Source organism: Bos grunniens, chromosome 8, assembly GCF_055505025.1.
Source record: "Bos grunniens cultivar Pamir isolate PY7600 chromosome 8, Bosgru_T2T1.0, whole genome shotgun sequence".
Lineage (NCBI taxonomy): Eukaryota > Metazoa > Chordata > Mammalia > Artiodactyla > Bovidae > Bos > Bos grunniens.
In genome coordinates, this window is record NC_141172.1 from 35,346,260 (window position 1) to 35,368,450 (window position 22,191).

At 37.1% G+C, this 22,191-nt stretch overlaps 1 long non-coding RNA gene across 1 annotated transcript in view; it reads right to left on the reverse strand.

Moving 5' to 3' along the window:
* LOC147366908 (uncharacterized) overlaps nt 1–22,191 on the reverse strand; it is a 1,139,839-nt gene that overhangs the window by 288,264 nt on the left and 829,384 nt on the right. Inside the window, exon 13 of the long non-coding RNA XR_015169575.1 lies at nt 9,529–9,638. This is a non-coding gene — a long non-coding RNA (uncharacterized LOC147366908). The remainder of the gene's footprint in view (nt 1–9,528; nt 9,639–22,191) is intronic.

The following is a 22,191-nucleotide window of genomic DNA, read 5'->3' on the forward strand; positions in this document are numbered from 1 at the left end:
CAGTGAATGGACAATATGGGAAATTTTCTGATCAGCAGAGACCAGGCAGGGAGCTACTTTTTTGTAAGGGATGATAAAAGTCTGAAGGCAATAATGGCAAAATGGATTAAAAAGATTTAAAAGACAATTGGGAGGAAAATGACAATTGGGACTCTAAATGACTCACATTTAGAGTCATCACTATGTGCCAATAACCGTGTGATGAGCTTTACAAGGTGTATTTTATCCCTAGAACATTATGGACTAGGTATCATAATGATGACTATTTTATGAAATGTACTGGAGGTGGGGTATGGATCCATATGCCTAATTCTGGCATGGAGATGGGCTGCTGGAGAAAGATTGTGAAAAAATGGGAGCGGTCTAGGTGATTTCCTATGGTTCGAGATTGAGATGGTGAGTGGATAGAAAATGAATAATAGAGAATAAAAAAGGGGTATGTTTGAGGAGACTGATAATATTAGAACCAGTATGGGAATTCGTGAATATGCAGCTGGGTAGAGATTCTAAGAGGCAAGTGGAGAGTGGATATGTGTGCATATGTGCTCAGTTGCTCAGTTGTGTCTGACTCTTTGTGACCCATGGACTGTAGTCCACCAGGCTTCTCTGTCCATGGGATTTTCCAGGCAATACTGAAGTGGGTTGCCATTTGCTCCTCCAAAGGTTGGGTTGTATATAGTAAATGTTTAATTAATTCATTGGGAAGTCAAACTATTATTAAAAGAAAATGTCCATAAAAAGTCAGCTGTATTAATTGAGACAAAAAAAAAGGAAGGAAGGGAGAAAGAGAGGGGAGTGGGTGTGTGGGAGAAATATGAGGGAGGGATAGAGAGAGGAAAGAAGGAAGAAAAAAAGAGGGAAGAAAAGGAGGAGGGAGACAGTGAGGGAGGGAGGAAAAAAGGGAGGAATCTGCATGAAGGGAACCAGACCATCAACCTCAGAGAAGCAGAACCCTGGAATGATGTGCTCTCAACCTGCGCTGATGGCTACTGGACTATAAAGACACATTTTCTTTTCTTAAATCAGAAAAGAAGCCTAATGAAATGCAGACTCTTTTGTGCCTATGCCAGGGTGATCTGAGGTTGACAAAGAAAATGTCTTGCTAACCTCTGTGCGTAGTGCGGTCTCCAAAACCCTGAGATATTTGTTGTAATCCATTATTTTTCCCCACACAAAAAAACACTGCAGTTCCCTTTGAACTCTGTATTTGATCAGTTAATGAAGAAATCCAGTGTTTATTCTGAGACACAGCTAAAGCCACATCTTGACTTATTGACTGTTCTGGCTTTGATGGAGCAAATTACATACCATCTTAGAGGAGTCAGAATATGCTTCTTTGAGGACAGTTATCCCTCCACCTCATCTATTGATTCTTTAAAAAACCACAGTATCTAAAATAAAACAATGAAATCAGCGCTCATTTACATGGGTGAAGTATTTTAAACTCTGTGCACTCTTTCTGAGTAATATTCTCCAACATGAAAGCTATTAATCCTTTCTGAATTTTAACGAATCCAAACAGCCTCTCCATCAATTTCATGTGAGAAGGGCTGGTGAGGGCCACTTTACCACAAACTTTAATTTTATAATAGAGTTCTTCAGTTCAAATGGGCTTTTGACCTAGCTAATTTAATTGTCTTTGTTATTGATAGCTGCAGAGCTGTAAATAAACTTAAGTCTGAGAATGTGCTCCTGAGGTTTACTTTCTAAACAACATTCTGGATGACCCTCCAAGTGGTAAAATTACCTTTTGTTTCTTTGAGTGTATACTGTTTTTCATCATAACCAATGTAAGAGAGGGTGGTATAAAGTGTTTATTATGGCAGAATATGAGGCATCAAAATGCCTTCCTCCCTTAGAATCACACTCCCACCGGGATTATCCTGAGCTAACTCCATAACCACTTGGCCAAGGGGAAAAAAAAAAAAAAACACACACAGTTAAATAAATGAAAATATCCAGTTTGAACCAAGAGGGTGGATATAAATTGGCTTGGAGGGGAATGCTTTTTGATGAGGCAGGGTTAAAAAAGAGCATTTGGGAAGAGAAAGTTCCCTTTCTCCTCGTCATGTTTTGTGGAGGTCTGTTGAATCAATGGAGCTTCTGGAGTGTGGGACAACCTTAGGGGAAAACGGTGGCAGTGCCCAGGGGAAGGAGCAAAGATCGATGCCCAAGATTTTTACATTTCTTGAGGGTTGTTTCTTTGCGTGTGTGTGTGTGTGTGTGTGTGTTGTTCAGTTTGTTTGTTTTAGTCTTTCCTGCAGAGAGCTGAAGCAATCCTGAAATATCATTATGCCAGGACTGGTTTGTTTTCCTTTCCTTCCTCTTTTTCTTCCTTCCTTCCCTTCTTCCCTGCTAACTTCAATCCCTGCTCCTCTTTCCCACATTGCCAACCACCAGGCAAGTGTAACTATTCAGATACACTTGATATGCATTCTTTAAATATATGTATATATATATATATATACACACACACACAACATGAATTTTATGTATTTTTAATGGATACAAATGGAATTATCCTCCACATCTCATTGTTACTTCCTTGCTTAACTCAGCATGGTTTTTTAAGATCCATGTGTGTTGCTATGGGTTCATCTAGTTGGTTGCTTCTAAGTACTCCATAGTATTTCACTGGGTGGATCCAATATGTTTTACTTATTCAGTCCCCAAGCTATAAGCAACTTGATTGACTCCAACTCCCTACTATCTAAAAAAATGCTACACTTAGATGTCCTTGTACATATTGTCCACTTTTCCTTCTGATATATATCCAGGAGGTATATTTGTAAGAAATACTACCTGATATTTGATTTACTTTGGCTAGAGTGGCTTACAGAAGAACTTAACCTGGCTGCATCTCAGTGGCAGTACACGATGGTTCCCATACTCCCACAGTTCCACTAGAAAGTGTTAGTTGCTTAATTGTGTCTGACTCTTTATGACCCCATGGACTGTATCCTGCCAGGCTCCTCTGTCCATGGAATTCACCAGGCAAGAATTCCGAAGCGGGCTGCCATTCCCTTCTCTGACCCAGGGATCAAACCTAGGTCTCCCACATTGTGGGCAGATTCTTTACTGTCTGAGCCATGAGGGAAGCTGCACAGTTCCATTAGTGCCTGACACTGTCCAAAATGGTAAACTCAGTGAGTCTAATTACTGATGAATCAGATTACCTCTTTGTCTGCTCAGTAGCCTTTTGAGTTTTTTCTTTTGTGAATGATCTGTTTATGTCTTTAGCACACTTTTGTATTTGGTTCTTATCTTTTTCTTGCTGATTTTTCAGGATTTAAAGAGAAAAATGATTCCATATAAAGAAATCTTATAAAGTAACTTCTTATAAAAATGTCTTATAAACTTTAAAATGTATAAATAACTTCTTCAAATCTGTTACATATTAATTTTGTTCCTAATGTTCTTTATTGAACTGGTATCTCTAACTTTAATGTGGTAAAATTTTAATTAATGAATGATTAATTAATCATTTTGCTTTTAAAATTATTCTATGTTATCTTCTATGATCTTTAAATTTTCTTTTGCATTTAAGTCACAATCATAAATCCTTAATCATAGAGTCCTATGTTAGCTTGAGAATATCTATTTTATTTATCTTTCTATCTGTCATCTATCAAGAGAGAGATGGCCAATTTTCTGGACAGTCCTTTTCCTATTAGTTTGTGGTACCATTTAATCATGCATTACATTTTTCTATATATGTGATTTTATCACTAAGCTCTCTATTCTGTTCCAGAAACCTATTTGCCTGTTCTTGCACCAGCGTATGAACAATTTTTACTCTGAAGACTTTATAATATGTTTTGATAGGACAAGTTTCCCCCTTACATTTTCAAAGATGGCTTTTCCCCCTTCCATTCACATTTAAATAAATCTTTATTAGATTGCTCAAAAAATATCAAGCTGACTTTTTTTTTTTTTTGGAATTACATGCAACTTACAGATTCATTAGCATACCTAGTATATAATATTATTATCAAGTTGTCATATTCAGGAGTATGCAACATCTCCTTTTAATCAATTCTTCTATGTTCTTTAACAGAGATGCATGTATGTATCCGCTCCCTCCCCACAGTGAACAGAGAGCTTGTGTACTCTTGGTTAACTCTTAAAACCTTTTTTTTTGTTTCTATTTTGAATGGTATTCTATTTTTGGTTTTATTTCCTGTTTGTCTTGATTCATTTGTTCCTCCTCCAACCCTCACCCCCTATCTTTTCCCTGGGTTTAGGCTTATGTCTGAAAAGACACACACACACACACACACATCAGCATTCTCCCTTCATAGAAAGGTTAGTATTTTGTATGGTGGATCTAAAATACACTGAAATCCTCAATCTGGCTGAGGCTGAAACTTTAATACCTATGTCAAGTCCAGGATTAATAACAACAACATTCTTATTACTAGGGAGATTTGAACTTTCTTTTAGGGAGTTTAAAATGCTTTACAAATATCACCCCCTTAAAATCCCACAGCACTTCTAGGTGATAAGGATGTATGTAGATGGAATTGGTAAGATACTGTCTTTATCTGTCATCCAAGGCCAAATCTTGACTTCATTTGATGTACCAACCAGTGAGACTCAAGGAGGAGCCCTATTACAGGGAAGACAACTTCCTGACTAGAAAAATCAACCTATGCACATGCTTCGAGATGGGCTCCCTACATAGGAACCAGTGGCTGAAGCCAGGCCAACATCCCTCTGAGAGAATACTCTGTTTTGCCTGTATTTGCCTTTTCCTCCCACTCTCTTTCCAGCCTATCCCTTCCCCTTTTCCCCAAATCCAAGAGATATAAAAAAAGTAGTCAAAGTTAATCCAAAACAAACTGCTAAATATATTTTATAAGCTTCCATGTACCACTTAAAATGCCAGACTACTGAACAGAAGACATCAAGTATATTCTCAAAGGCACTAACTGGAGGTGGAATGATTTTACTAGTCTTTAGACAAAAACTTGTGACTTCTATGCTTGTAGGTATTATTTTACTCTCTTGGGAAAATGAAAAGTTCTTTTCCCTCTCCTCTTCCTTCTCTTCCTTCTTGTCCTCCTAGTCTCTCTTTTCCTCTCTTTCTTAATAATGGGCTATTTAAAAATGAGGCAAAATAGCCAAAACATGTTGTAAATGAATAGACACATGCTGTGATCATTTTATCAGTGATATCCAAGGAGATTTATAAGAAAGATGAGAGGCAAATATTTCTTTAAACTTTTCCCAAGTAAAATTATAATTTAATGAAAATAAATGTATTAATTTTCTTTTTTCTTAGGACTTAAGACAGGGGCCTGGGATAAATTTAAATTGTTACAAAACTATTTTCACAAGTGCTTCTGGGATATTTTCTTCAGAAGAAGAAAACAAATATATTTTGATCACTTTGATCAAAAATCCAACTATAAAAATGATAATAATTCCCCCCATACAATAGTGCTGCTCGTACTACATTCTAGTATACAAATATTTACCCCTAGTGACTTTTCCAGATTCATAACAATTTAGTTTTGAGTATTCCTTAATCTTAAACCACCTGATTTGGGGATGATTAGAAAGAAGAAAGGATGAAAAGTAGGCGAGGTTTCCACAATGCAGAATTGGAAGATGTGGAAGAACTGAGGATGATTTTGCTTTTAGAATTATTACAGCTGCCTGCTTATATTGTGGGGAGTGAAATTATGGAAAAGGGGCAGATGGACAACCACCCCGATTCTGTGAAATTTCAATGTTCTCTGGCTTTAAGTTATGATGAACAGAGCAAATATTATAAATAGTACTGTCTTTGAGGACAGTACTTGAGAAATAAAAGTAAACTTATTAAAGAAAGATTGCATCTGTCTCTTTCCATCTCAGGTATAAGTTATTCTGTACCCTTGGGATGGGTTATAGAACCCCAGAGAAGACAGTCTATTATTTCAAACCTTAAAAAAGAAAGTATCAAAACTGGAGAAAAATTACACTGACATATTTTAATTCAAGTTTGAACACAGAAATGATTTAATCCACTGAATTGGTTGCTTAAAAACTCTAGAAGGGCTTGAGGAAGATTCTAGGCAAAGACTATAAGAATTAATTTGAAAGCAACACTGCAGAACTGATCTATGAAAAGAGCTGCTACCACTGACACAATAAGAAAGGTGAGGGATAAACAGGAAGTTCAGGAACAAGGAATCCATTGCCTCAGTTGCGGGCTCCCACCACACTCCTGCAATGATCTGAGCACCAGCAAGCTACTGAGAAAACAACTGGCTTCAGAGCCACAACAACACAGCCACAAGCCATGTCAATAGAATGGATATTCCATCAAACTCTCAATACTCATAAAATTATGGACTGGATACTTAGAGTGCTGCTTCTGTTGCTGAAAAACCCAATACCCACTAGCAAATGCCCCCCATATCATTTCTGCATGCCAGTTCTCTCATGGGTGAATCTGCTTGGTGGAAACCAAACAGTTGCAGGATTCAGGCTCTAAGGCAGTCTTGTAATAAGGCATAACACAAGGAAATTAGAACAGAGTTGAATGAGCTAATCTCTACCACATATACTCTATTCATATTATTTGCAAACAAGCAAAACAAATTTATGGGTATCTTATAAAAACTGTTGTGGCAAGAACTTGTAAAGTTACCAGTGGACAAAAACAGCAATAGAAAATTATAGTCCAAATTTGCATTAATTTTAGATGTATAAAATATCACTGGAGTATTCTTTATTTACTATTATTTTACTTGAGGTAAAATATTTTCAAAGTCATCATCAGTTCACTCACAACCTCAGTCCCCCTTATTTTATTTTTTTATAAGTTCTCATACTTTCATCTATAATTCCTTTATTGTCAGAATTGTCAGAGATATAATGGTCAAAGTTATAGAGGGAATATTCAGTAAGAATCATTTCTATTAGTACCGAGCCTTATACTTCTAGTAATATATCATCTTAAGATTGCCATTTTCATATTTACCTTTTTCCTACTTTTATGCTAATCAGTTAAGAGATATAGAAGATTGCTTCAGAATGTATTTTTTAAATGAAAAATGAAGGCCTAATTATAGAGAGACACATGATCATCTACATATTACACATGGCTTTAGAGAGATTAAAGCAGTGTAATATGGGCTAGAGAGTGAGGGATGTGGGGTGTGACTTCAGAGGATACCTGACCTGACAGGAGTACGGGTGGAGCATTTGGAGAGAGGGAAAGTCAACATTGTCCAGCCATGAGTGTAAGTTATACTGAAAACTGATTGGGAAGTGAGCCAAAAAAAATAACAAATAAACTCTGCTAATATCTATAGAACTTATTACCACTCCAGGGAGTCCACTCATCACTTGGGCAGAAGTTTTATGGGCTCTCAAATGAGGGCTTTCTTCAGATTAGAGGAAAGAAGCTCATCATTGCCACACAACTTTACTAAGCTCCACATCAACTGCCTTTTGAAAAAATTGTGCTCATTTTAAAGAGCCCAGAATATCCATATGCCTCAGATAATAGAGTGTGGATGGACCTGTAGTCAAGGAAGAGGTCGATTGCAAAGTAAATCTTAGTACTAGTACTATAGTGGCCCCAAACACCGAGGACACACTAGCTCATTACCCAGAATAGAGATGTTCACCTACATAATCTCCCTTGACCCTCACAATATTCCCAGGCAGAAGACACAGAAGCTATTACTTTCATCTAATAGATAAGACAATAATGCTCAGAGAGATTTTATAACTAACCAAGAGTAACACTGCTCATAAACAATAGAACACAGAACTGGAACCAATTTTTTCTGACTCCAAGGTCTGTGCTTTGTCAATGTACTGATTCTGTTGATGTATATCCATTATAAAGGGGGAGAGCAATGCAAACTGTATCACAAAGTTGAATTTAATCAAAGTGTTGTTTCTAATCACAGTAGATTGAATTTAGTAGGTAAATAGCCTTACTAAGAGGAATCGGATTTTTGAAACCTGAATTTAACTTGAGTAGAAATATATCCTGAAGCTATGTTATCATAAGAAAACAATTTTTTTTAGAAAATCATCAGTGTCAAAGCAGTGACTGATTTGGTCAGTTCAACTAAACTCCAGTTAATTACATGGAAAAAAAAATTAAAACTGGGGAAAGTTGCAGTCAAGATAGTCATTTGATATGAAATAAGATCAACAATCATTACATTTTTCCCCACTATTCCAATAATGATGTTGTTACAATATAGGGAAATAAATCTATACATATATAGGATCCTAATGTTTCTCATTACTTTATACATCATTTATTAAAATCTATGTATGTCTACACAAGGCTGAATTGTCAATCCTAATTTTCCTACCATCTCCTCTACCTCCTGTGCTAGAAAAATTAATTTAGATAATTTATTTGGTATTCATTTTCTTCTCTATTCATTCCATACAATTCGAAGCACTGGTAGGTGACAAGTACTGCATGACAGTAATAATGAAAATTTAATGGCATTTCTGCATCAGAGAGAAGCTGACCCTGAGAAACTGTGCTTGAACCAGAAGTCATCTGGTGTTTCTTTCTAGCTCTAGGCAAAAGCTCTCAGGGAATGCAAGAGAGAATCCTTAAACAAAGGCATCACTGATGACATTAGCTATAATAATAAGGAAAAATTTTTGATTGAGTGAAGGCAGAGTTTCCTCATGGTTAAGATACTGGTATCTAAAAAACTAGAAACAACCCAAATATCCAGCACTGGATGAATGAATAAACACAGTGAGGTATATCCATGGAATAGAATTGTACTTAGTAAAAAGGGCTGAACTGTTGATTTTTTCAACAACGTGGATGAATCTCAGTGCATTATACTACATGAAAGAAGCCAGACTCAAGAGCCTTCATGCTTCATTATTCCATTGATAGGACATTCTGGAAAAGTGAAAACTATAAAGAAAACAGACAGATCAGTGATTTCCAGGGACTGGGAAAAGGGGAGGGGACTGATTAGAAACGGGCATGCATAAGGAGATTAGGGAAAATGATAAAACTGTTCTACATCTTGAGTAGGTAGCAGTTACAAGGTTGGGTACATGTACCAAAACTCATAGAATTATAAACCAAACAAGGCCCTCTTACTGTATATAAATTATACTTAAAATATGATATTGGGTTCCAGAGTTTGATTTGTTGGGTTCAAATCAAATCCTACCTCAGGAATATGTTATTTGTATAACTTGGGCAAATTACTTGCTTATTCATGTTTTGTTTTTTTTTTTTGGAGTCCTCATTTGTAATATAAAGAGCATAATAATACTGACCTTATTGCACTGTCATGAGGATTAAGTGAAGTAATCTATATGAATTGCCTAGAACAATGTTTGACATGGATTTACTTTCAACAAAGAGAAAATCATAAGCTTCTGCAGATAACAGCTGTATACTCACCACTGCTGCCTCTTATGTTATGCCTATCGTCCCTCCAGGACTTCTTCATATTCACACAAGTTTTTCCAGGACCACAGTTTATGCCCTGGACTTCCCCATTTGCCCCCAAGCGCCAGTAAGCCTACCGTGAGGACACCACCACTCCATCCTCCTTTTGCCAGTCACTGGTGCTTAGAATAGCTGGTTGCATGACACATTTTCTCTTAATGGCAGCCACACACTGTGCTTGTCAAGGCTAGAAAAAACAGATGACAGCACACAATTCAATCATCTCTCTGTTGATTTATTCATGATGACTGACTTTTGATATTTTTTCTTATCCAAAATATCAAAGAATGTCATTTATAAACAAAAAATAAGAAATGCTTGCAATAATATATGCAACTCCTTCTTTGTGATTCATTTCAAAGCACTACAGGTCCTGAAAACTCCTCTAGGCAGCCTTATTTGGTACTGCAAAGAGTTTAGATAGTTTGGAGGTCAAGAAAAAAAAAGGAAATTACTTTCTTCCAATATCAAAGCTAATGGTGAGGAACCATGGCATGGATCCTCTAAAACAATGGATAGGGCCCAAATTCTCTACATGGTACAGTGCTTTACTTTGGAAAGCATTATCATTTCTTTTTCCAACAGATTGCTTTTGTAATTATATTTTGCTTATGTCATTGCCATTACTTTGCATTCTCTGAGAACTCAACAAGGACAACTGAGGTGAGGAGGAAATAAAATGACCTAGAGATATACTAGACTCATCTTCTGGAGGTCAGAAACCTGAATGTACAATATTATTTCTTCAAGTTGATACCCTAACCAAAAGAAGACAGATAATAAGCCTTGGTCTTATGTTAAATGCAAATTATTCTGGAGAGGCAATATATTCAATCTTGTTAGTTGTTTACATCTTACTGAAAACAAGTTTATAACATGATTTGTTGATGAGGGTGAGGCTGGAGATGAGGAACAAATGAGAGGTTTGACAACTGTAGAGATTAAGGGTGATACACTTCTAAGGGCTGTACTGATATAAAAAGTAGACACTGGGGCTACTAAAGCCCAACTTTTCTTACTTAACAGTTATCAATTCTTGGATCATAAAGTGGCCTATTTTTTTTAATGTACTTGGAAGCTGATTGCACACTGCAATGCTTTTGAATTTATTTTCTACACAACTAAATGCTACTCCTTCTGATTCTGGATGCAAAAGCAAAGTGCTGGCATTCAGCTAGTCACATTAATGCAGTATAACCTTACTTGATGCTTTGGAGAGAATATGCACACATAGACTCTTTTATTTCTTTTATAAATAGAGCAAAGTTTCATTACACTCATATCTGTATTCTGTGCATGTGTACAGTATAGCTCACTTTCTGTAGCAGACTCAAAAGATAGCCAACAGCAATCTATCCCCCCTCATACAAGCATTCCTTTATATCCATCCAGAAATAGAGTATATTTTCCCTCCTCTTTATCTAGGTGGGAACTCTGATTTGTAACCAAAAGAGTGTGGTAAAAATGATATTTGGGACTTCTGAGGTCAGACCTTAAGATTAACAGTCCCTACTTCCTTCTCTTAGAAGTCAGTTGCCATGCAAAATCTCCAGACCACCATGCAAGAGACCACAATGCTGTGAGTAGCTGGTCACATGGACCATACTAGTGAATGAATCCCAGGAAGTAACCCTAGTTGACCTAACTACAAATAAAAGAACTACCCAGTTGAATATATCAACTAACAAAGCGAATAATAAATTGTTGTGGTTTTATCACAAAGTTTTGGAGTGATTTGTTATGCAGCAATAACTGAAACATTTAACTTCCCTATTTATTCACATATGCCATATATCAAAAGGATTAAAAAGAAGAAAGCCAATAAACTTGCATACCAATATAATGGATCCTTAAACAACATGGGTATGAACCTCATGGGTCTACTTACATGCAGTTTTTTGTTTTTTTTTTCAGTAGTAAATACTACAGTACTACATGATCTATGATCTGAGGTTGGCTGAATCATAGCTGTGGAACTGAGTGTATGTAGGAACTGTAAATGCACAGGAACTATAGATACAGAGATTCAACCATAAATTATACTCAAATTTTCAACTGCACAGAGGGTTGGCACCCCTAACCACCATGTTGTTCAAAGGTCAACAGTAATTAAGATGCATACAGGTTCATAAGTTATACTCTTCATTCTAGACTCCAAGTAACCAAAAGTTTTCAATTTATATTAATGCTTCCAGTTATAATTAAGCCATCATGATAGAGAACCTTTTTTTCTTTAAATTAAGAAATCAGTCTCCATATCCATTAGGTTTGGAAAAAGATCCCCTTCCAATGTGGTATTCCATTCTTATAATATAAGCTGAAGGCAGTAGTAAAATCAGAAATGCATGTAATTGAAAGGTATATCCATCTATTCATTCATATTGTTTTCCCTGATGAACATTTAAAAAAATTTATGGGCTTGTTTGAAAAATGTGAAAGAAAAAAAAATCAATGGAGTAACCATGATTTATAAAGGTGAAACCTTCATGTCATGAATATTTTATCAGAGAAATGTGTAAGCCATGAGATTTTATCTGAATGCATTCCTCAATCTGATGTGATAAATTCATAAATGGATTGACACCCATTATAATGGAAATGATCATTGGATACATAGAACAGCACAAGGGCTACAAAACAAACTTCATTTTCAGTAGGCTTCCAGGAGTCTGAGAAATAATTTGGATCAAAGGTGGTTAAATATCATCAGTGAGGAGAGGACAACAAGAAGAGGCAATGATTTTCTGCATGCTGCAGATCAACATCAAAATGAATCAAAATCCCAGTGTGTGGAAGAATTGGGCCAAACCTTCCCTCTTCTTCCTAGTACTGGATCAGATGCTTCCCTCCTTCAGAAACCATTTCAGTGAGGAACCTAGTCACCTTTAATTTTCTTGCCTATAGACCAATTTTCCCAAGTATCTAATTGTTTTTAAGCATGTCCACGCAATTGTGAAAGTTTTGGAGACATTGATACACACAATGGAGAAAGCAAGTGACATTTTATGGAGAAGAAACAACTGACCTAGTTCAAGAAGCTCATAGTCAAGCAATTAGTGATACATCTAGCGGCACAACAAACACCCATCTGTCCCTGGCAGAGCAGGAGGCAGCACGAAAAACAAGGTAAATTAAAAGCAGATCAAAAAAGAAGCATATTCAATAAAGGGCTCAGGCATAATGCTGCCAAGGCCAGCTCAACATTGAGGTTTCAGATGGCAAAGTCATGAGGGGTTGGATGGCCCAGGCTGGGTTTGACCTCAAGAGAGTTTTCAAAGATGGCCCATGATGGTATGATTTCATTCTCAAACTATTGATTTCATTGAAGAAATATGAAACTTTCCAAGAGTCATTGGGAAGGACGTAGAAAGGGTCAGAAGTTAATTTAACAGCAGGGGCATTAACTGAGTCTAACATGTTTCCTTGCAGAGGAAATGAACCATGGATTTGAAAGCAGTCTTTTCATGACTCTGTACAGGTGTTTGTGCCTCCATTAGTGAACTCCTCAACCTGGAGCTGAAAATAGTCTGTTTATGTTGATGTCAGATAAGCACAAAGCTGCAAGGTAGATGGGGAAATATACTTAATTATTAAGGCACAAAGGACATAATGGGAAGGTGTACCAGCGAGAAGGAAGCACATGTGTGCTGAATTATCAACCTTCTGGACTCTAATTGGCTGCCCCTTCTTGGTGGACAGGGTTGGTGGTTTTCCTTATTTAAGAGACTAACCATGGAACAGACCATACACCTTCAGACGTGGATACCAGAGACACTAATAACTTTTTAGCATGCAAAAATGTTCCTTAGTCTTTCCCTTACTTACTATGAGTCAGATAATGTGTACTACATATATGCACATACAAGTATGTATTTTTAAATAAACTTTAAATAGGGAAAATATAATCTGTTGTATAGTCTTTTCTATCCTTGGTATCTAGCAAGTAGGTACTCAATAATTTTTTATTAAATATGTGAAAAGAATGAATGAATAAAGTTCTTGGAAGTCTTCTGGAAATACAGGGCATATTTATATCTTTACTTAAATATTTAGATTTCCTTCTTTGATTTAGAGCCAAAGTGGTAAAGAAAAAAAGTACATCAAAGCAAAACAGAAAACAGAGAATTAGACAGGGATTTAGATTCTTATTTATGGAGTTTTACCAACTTTCTGAAGCCTTGAGAATTCTACCCCTCTGGATTTTAGGCTCCTCAGCATAAAAGGTGGGAAGGGTGGTGGGGGAATGCTATTATGTTCAAAGTGTTCTCCAGAGACAATATTCTACGATTTCATAAAGAAGATATATTTTTAGAGCATGATGTGGGGCTTAGTAACTTCATGAGATGAAAGAATCATAACACATAAGAGCTAAGGAATAATTTCAATTCAGAAATAGAACAATAAGAAAATATTTTAAAGAATCTGGTTCAATACCATATCATAAGGAAGATACATGGTTAAAATAGGCAGGATGAATGGAAGTCCCATCATTCTTAAATATTTCCAGTTATGCCTATTTATTTATCTAGAAGCTGATCTGGAATTGTTTAACTGATTGATGTGAAGAGGAAAGCTGCTCCAAAAGTATTCTCTTTCTCTCTCTCTCAATTTCTCTGTGTCTCTGCTTGTTTATCAGTCTGCCTCTGCCTGTCTGTCCTTCAAACACACACACACAGCAGACCAGAAAAATTCCCAGGAGCAATCTTCAAACAATCTGGCAAGTAAAGGTAGCATATAGCTTCAGATGATTCTATCTGGCCTGGTTGCTAGCCAAACAAGCCTTGAGGAGTAGAATCTTCCTTTCCCTCACCAGCCATTCATGCAGCAGCAAGTTATTCTGATTTTACTCTAATCATAAAGAGATTGTGAATTTAAAAATGCTCTCTCATGTCTGTTAAGAGTCTTACATTTTTGTTATACATATGCCATTCCATCATTGTTTACACAGTAATCTGCTTATTGGAAGATAGTTGCTACTAAATGAAGCTAAAATGGACTAAATCAAAACAAAGCTGAATTCCTTTGGCTTTCCCCATTTCCTTCACCCTCAGCCTTCTATCTCTTAGTTAGCTGATAAAACAGTTCACTTTGTAAACATGCATGAAAAGTATGCAAAAAGTCCTCTACAAAGAGATGTTGGCAGCTGAGGATATGTCATTTTAGACTTATGGTCCATTATAACATTAGATTCATCTATCAAAAAGCAAAGATCTATGCTAGTTTTTTCTTTCCCTCCTTCATTAGTAAAATCCATTTTAAGGTCTCCAGGAGGTAAATTATTTTTAGAATTAGCTTTTTTTTATTAGTCAGGTTGCAGAGTGTCGAAATTGCACTGAAGCCAGTGGCACTTCACTGAGCTTATTAATATTGATATGATCACTCTGTTCTGTGCTGAGTGACACTGCTAACCTTCCCTGATGGCAAGGATTCTTTTTAAAGGGACCACACAATTAAAAGAAAAAAGATCCTCAGGTCTTTTACTCTGGTGTTTTTGAAAGGGCAAGTAGAATATCTGCATCAGTTTGCTATGATTCAATTCATTCAAACGATGTTTCCTGAGCACGAGTTTTGAGCTAACACAATGCTAGATGCTGAAGTTTCAAAGACCTCCAATATGTGATCCTACTCTTTAAGGGGTTCAGTCTACCCAATAAAGATTTCTCTAGTACCTATTATGTGCTAGGTGCCATATTGAGAGCTGCAAATTTAGAATGCTTAGAAGCATGGTCTCTATAGTCAAGGGACTTACTAATTGAGAGGATAAACATTTATTCCAGTATAAAGATCCCCATGGGATCAGTGAGGAGATTATGTTCATGGGGAGGAAGTCTTCAAGGACAGATATTTGAATAGGGTTTGGAAAGATACATGGAGTCTCAGAGATGGAGATTAGGGATACAAAAAAGGAGGAAAGGACTAAAGAGATGTTCAGAGGGAACAGTATGAGCAAAGAGAAGCAAAGTTAACCTAGAATATAATTAGGAAACAGCAAATAGTTATGTTTAAACAGAAAATGTATTTGAGGATATAGTGGGTGATAGCAGAAATTGGGTTGTGGCCATGGTGTTGAAACCGAAATGCCAGCTGGAGTAGTCTGAGGTAAATTTCCATAAAATTGGGTACCTGGCAAAAGTTTCCAAGGAAGGAATCCAACCCATTGCTTGTAACAGCAGTTTTTGATTCAAGTTCAGTTCAGTTCAGTCGCTCAGTCATGTCTGACTCTTTGTGACCCCATGGAATGCAGCACTCCAGGCTTCCCTGTCCATCACCAACTCCTGGAGCTTACTCAAACTCATCTTGATCGAGTCGGTGATGCCATCCAACCATCTCATCCTCTGTCATCCCCTTCTCCTCTTGCCTTCAATCTTTCCCAGCATCAGGGTCTTTTCCAGTGAGTCAGTTCTTCTCGTCAGGTGCCCAAAGTATTGGAGCTTCAGCTTCAGCATCAGTCCTTCCAATGAATATTCAGGATTGATTTCCTTTAGGATTGCCTGGTTGGATCTCCTTGCAGTCCAAGGGACTCTCAAGAGTCTTCTCTACCACCACAGTTCAAAAGCACCATATCTTTGGCGCTCAGCTTTCTTTATAGCCCAACTCTGACATCCACACATGACCACTGGAAGAACCATAGCCTTGACTAGACGGACCTTTGTTGGCAAAGTAATGTCTCTACTTTTTAATATGCTGTTTAGGTTGGTCATAGCTTTTCTTCCAAGGAGCAAGCGTCTTTTAATTTCATGGCTATTTCATTTTGATTCAAGGCTACATTAATCTTTCTATAGGCAGACATCAAACTTGGGATAGTATTTTACCAAAAAATTCTATTTTTTTTTTTTTTGGAACTGGGACCCAGTTTGTCATTAACTGGTATAATCTATGAATCAAAATGCCCAGTAGTTATGGAAGGAAAGTCAACCTTTGGTTTACCATAGAAGATAAGATGACATTTTGCAATTTATATTAAATTTACAATCAGAAATTTCTTAGATTTTAACCTTTAAGTGTAATCTCCATTACTGTTGACAACACATTGTATATCCACAACTGAGATTTAAGAAAATAAGATTCTGAAAGCTTTCACAGCAATGGGAAAAGAAAGTCTGAGGTCACCTGTTGGAGTTGCTTGGGAATCTGTCTGGATCTAACAAAGGACTTGGGGAAAGATCTTTCATAGCTTTGTCAGTCACTATGTTAAACGTAAAATGCATGCAATGAATTATAGGGTCTTTTGTTTTTGTTTTTTCCAAAACTTTTTCTGAAAAATAGAGTAAAGAACAATGAGTATCCAGAACAAACATTATAGGAATCAGTAGAACTAAACCTAATATAATCAATATTAAAAACAAAATTCCCTTACCTTGTAAAGCATAATGCTATGGAAGATAAGGAGACACTGAAAATTCACTTCATTTTCATTCCCTGCTAAACACTATCTAAGAAATAAACTGGACTTTCCAGATGCCACTAGTGGTAAAGAACTTGCCTGCCAGTGCAGGGGACATGAAAGATGTGTGCTTAATTCCTGCAGGAAAGCACGGCAACCCACTCCAGCATTCACAGACAGAGGAGCCTGGTGGGCTACAGTCCATAGGGTCTCGAAGACTTGGACACAACTGAAGTTACTTAGCACAATAAATAAATTAGCAACAGCATTGATGGAACAGACACAGTTCAACCAATAACACTGCACTGATGGTTTGCCATTCTAACTGGAAAGACAGAGATGTAAAGAAAACTTCATGACATGAGTTGATAAGTACTTAGGAGATAGGTATAAGGGGAAAGATACACTAGCCACTGCATGTCTGATTGATGGGATACTCCCTACATCAACATGATACTATTCTCTCCTGAGTGATTCATTCGTAATTAATAAAGCAAATTTAACAGTGTTTTCACTCTAGTGTGGAAGCCAGAATCAAAATCAGCATTCTCTAGCCTTCGTTGTTTGAGTGATATCTTCTAATCTGCAGCAAAAGGAAAGCCTTCTGGCTTCCTTGAATTGGGAGTTCTTTTTGCCTTCTGAAGCACTCAGAGACCCCCCAACTCTTTGTCCATGTTTTACCTGATTGTCACCAGAAACAAGGACTTATTTTTTAAGCCTACAGGTGAGTGGGTCACAATGGTGACATTACACAAAGGGAACTCTAAGCACCCTGTCCTTCAAGGAAGCAGAAATGTGAAGGCAAACAGATACCAGCAACTGTGAAAACTGAAGAACTGCACATAGGCCAAAGCTAAGCAAGAATAGTTAAGTCAGTAGGATCCCAGAGAAAGGCTGCAGGGCGGCCAGGGCTATGGTCTTCAGCAAATTCTGCATACTCACAGACCCCAAGGAGGGAGAGGGACTGGGGGAAGCAAGTGGATGTGCTGGCCAGTTGACCATTCTCTCTTTCTTCTTCTCTTTTTAGTCTCCTTCTATGGCTTTCTATCTGACAGATACCCAGCTTACTCCAATTTGCCCTCAAATCAGAAAACATATATATATATATAAAATTATATATGGCTCCCCTGATGGCTCAGATAGTAAAGAATCTGCCTAGAATGCAGGAGACCCAGGTTTGATCCCTCAGTCAGGAATAACTCCTGGAGAAGGGAATGGTTACCCACTCCAGTATTCTTGCCTGGAGAATTCAATGGACAGAGGAGCCTGGTGGTCTACAGTCCATGAGGTTGAAAAGAGTCGGACACAACTGAGAGAATAACATTTTTTTTTCAAAATTATATATGTATATAATTATAATTAAATTTCTCAATGTATATCAATTATATGACTTACATTCTTAAAGTGAGCTAAGAAACAACTTTAGTATTGTCATATGTGAAAAATTTAGCTTTTTGTGACTAAATTAGCTTTGCTCTCCAATGAAAGCAGCTGCTGCTGCTGCTGCTGCTGCTGCTGCTAAGTTGCTTTAGTCATGTCCGACTCTTAGTGACCCCATGGACTGCAGCCTACCAGGCTCCTCCGTCCATGGGATTTTCCAAGCAAGAGTACTGGAGTGGGTTGCCATTGCCTTCTTTGCCAATGAAAGCCATGATGGATCAACTCAGAAAGGGGTTGGAGGCTGTAGGACCAACTATAGGAGAAAGTAAGTAGTACTGAACAATAAGGTGTGATTATAAAAGGAAATGGTATGATAAAGAATTCCCTTTTCTCTTGCAAACATGTAATTTTTTCAGATTTTCCTAATTGAGAAGTGGTGTATTTGTCTCTGATTTGTTGGAAGGGAGCAAATATTAATATGGCAACAGATGCCAAATAGCATAGATTTAAAAGCTTTGACACGAGTTGATATAATGTAGATCTTATTTTTATGATGTAATTGTGAATTATGCACTTTACGCACTGGTAATTAGAGAGCTGAACAGATGGAGAAAGTTTAGCTTAAAGTGATGTGTCCATTAAAATAACCTGCACTACCAAGAGTCTATTCATGTTCATGAGTATAGCAAATTTGTTCTATTAAAATATAATTTGAAGATAAGGACTTATTGTCATTGTGTTGGAGTCATCCATCTAATGATGGGAGAGAAAATGATCTGTAAATGTCACATCCACCTATTATCCTATTTTGCTTTGTAGAGGGTAGTAACTGGACATTTTGGCTGCTGTGGAAATTCTGATCTTTAGCATCTCCACCTCTCATTATTTAGACAATATCACTAAAGAAAATCAAATTAGCCACCAAATAAAAATAGCATTTCAATTATTACTTTAAGTGCATATTTTTTAGTTTATTGTTGAAAGGCCAGATGGCAACTATTTTTTTCAATGTGGATATTATATTTTTCTATTTTTATCAGACATGTTTGCACTCATCCCCCACATATTTTCCCCAACCTTTTTCAGTGGCATCTAGGGCTGCTTTTCTGCTCAGGTTTAATCTGCTTTCACAGGGAGGGGAAAATGAAATAGCTCAGATTTCTCATGTGCTCCATCTGGAGATAATGCCACAACTAAAGCATCACAACAGAGGGTTTAGAGGTGCACCCTCTCATATATCATTGGTGGGGGTATAAACTGATCTGCTCGTGTAGGAAGGAATTTGGCTATAGAAATCAGAAGTCTTAGATGATTCATTACCAGAATTTCCAACCTTGAGAATCTATCTTATGGAAATAACCACAAACATACAGACAAATACACACAGACCTTAGCATAACCAGAGAAATGCAAACAGCTTTATACCTAAAAAAAAAAAAAATCTTTGAATTCAGTATATAATAGCTAATAATAGGAATTAGACTAAATATCCTATAGAGAAGATGGTTGTGAAAATTATAGCATAGCCACATAAAAAGCTGCTGGATAGAAATTTAAATTATATATGTGAAGAAGCTATAATAAGATAGAAAAACACTTTTAATGTGGAATAGAAAAATAAGACATTTAAGATACTAGTAAATAATCACTGAGTGCTTTTTAATATACCAGGTAGTTTTCTAAGGCACTCTATAAGTAAGGTGCCATAAAATATGCATGTAACCCATTGAGATAGGTAGTAGTAGAGCTGATAGGGAGCTGGATTGAAACCCAAGTATCCTGATTTCAAAGAACTTGCTTTTAGTTTTTGTGTTATAGTGTCTTCGGTGAATAGCAATTGGGTTAAAAATGGTACTAAACACACACACACACACACACACACACACGGAAAGATGAAGCCTATTTCCCCACCTGGAATCTGAGTGGTCCCAAGCTACCAACAGTATTCTTCACAGAGCTAGAACAAATAATTTCACAATTTGTATGGAAATACAAAAAACCTCGAATAGCCAAAGCGATCTTGAGAAAGAAGAATGGAACTGGAGGAATCAACCTACCTGACTTCAGGCTCTACTACAAAGCCACAGTTATCAAGACAGTATGGTACTGGCACAAAGACAGAAATATAGATCAATGGAACAAAATAGAAAGCCCAGAGATAAATCCACGCACATATGGACACCTTATCTTTGACAAAGGAGGCAAGAATATACAATGGATTAAAGACAATCTCTTTAACAAGTGGTGCTGGGAAATCTGGTCAACCACTTGTAAAAGAATGAAACTAGACCACTTTCTAACACCATACACAAAAATAAACTCAAAATGGATTAAAGATCTAAACGTAAGACCAGAAACTATAAAACTCCTAGAGGAGAACATAGGCAAAACACTCTCTGACATACATCACAGCAGGATCCTCTATGACCCACCTCCCAGAATATTGGAAATAAAAGCAAAAATAAACAAATGGGACCTAATTAACCTTAAAAGCTTCTGCACATCAAAGGAAACTATTAGCAAGGTGAAAAGACAGCCTTCAGAATGGGAGAAAATAATAGCAAATGAAGCAACTGACAAACAACTAATCTCAAAAATATACAAGCAACTCCTACAGCTCAACTCCAGAAAAATAAATGACCCAATCAAAAAATGGGCCAAAGAACTAAATAGACATTTCTCCAAAGAAGACATACAGATGGCTAACAAACACATGAAAAGATGCTCAACATCACTCATTATCAGAGAAATGCAAATCAAAACCACTATGAGGTACCATTTCACACCAGTCAGAATGGCTGTGATCCAAAAGTTTACAAATAATAAATGCTGGAGAGGGTGTGGAGAAAAGGGAACCCTCTTACATTGTTGGTGGGAATGCAAATTAGTACAGCCACTATGGAGAACAGTGTGGAGATTCCTTAAAAAACTGGAAATAGAACTGCCTTATGATCCAGCAATCCCACTGTTAGGCATACACACTGAGGAAACCAGAAGGGAAAGAGGCATGTGTACCCCAATGTTCATCGCAGCATGTTTATAATAGCCAAGACATGGAAGCAACCTAGATGTCCATCAGCAGATGAATGGATAAGAAAGCTGTGGCACATATACACAATGGAGTATTACTCAGCCATTAAAAATACATTTGAATCAGTTCTAATGAGGTGGATGAAACTGGAGCCTATTATACAGAGTGAAGTAAGCCAGAAGGAAAAACACCAATACAGTATACTAACGCATATATATGGAATTTAGAAAGATGGTAACAATAACCCGGTGTACGAGACAGCAAAAGAGACACTGATGTATAGAACAGTCTTATGGACTCTGTGGGAGAGGAAGAGGGTGGGGAGATTTGGGAGAATGGCATTGAAACATGTAAAATATCATGTAAGAAACGAGTTGCCAGTCCAGGTTCGATGCACGATACTGGATGCTTGGGGCTAGTGCACTGGGACGACCCAGAGGGATGGTATGGGGAGAGAGGAGGGAGGAGGGTTCAGGATGGGGAACACATGTATACCTGTGGTGGATTCATTTTGATATTTGGCAAAACTAATACAATTATGTAAAGTTTAAAAATAAAAGAAAAAAAGAAAAGAAAATGCAGTGGAAATGATTCCGTGTGGTTTTCAAAATGAGGCCTTAACAGGTTTTGTAGCTTCCACATTCATGTTCTTGTGGTGCTGCCCTGAGATGGCCATGCAAGGAAGCCAATCTGTCTTTTTGAAGAATGAGAGATCATATGGAGGAGAAGAGAGGTGCCTGAGCCCATAGCAAGCATCAAAGGCCAGACATGTAAGTGAGGGCATCGTGAACGTTCCATCTCAGCCAACTCAGCAGCTGAAGGCAGTCACATGGGTGCAAATGTGCATAGAAAATACTCTGAATTGTGAAAAAAATACTTCATTGTTTCAATCTAAATTTTAAGACTGTTCGTTATATAGCAAGAGATACGGCTAAAATACTATGA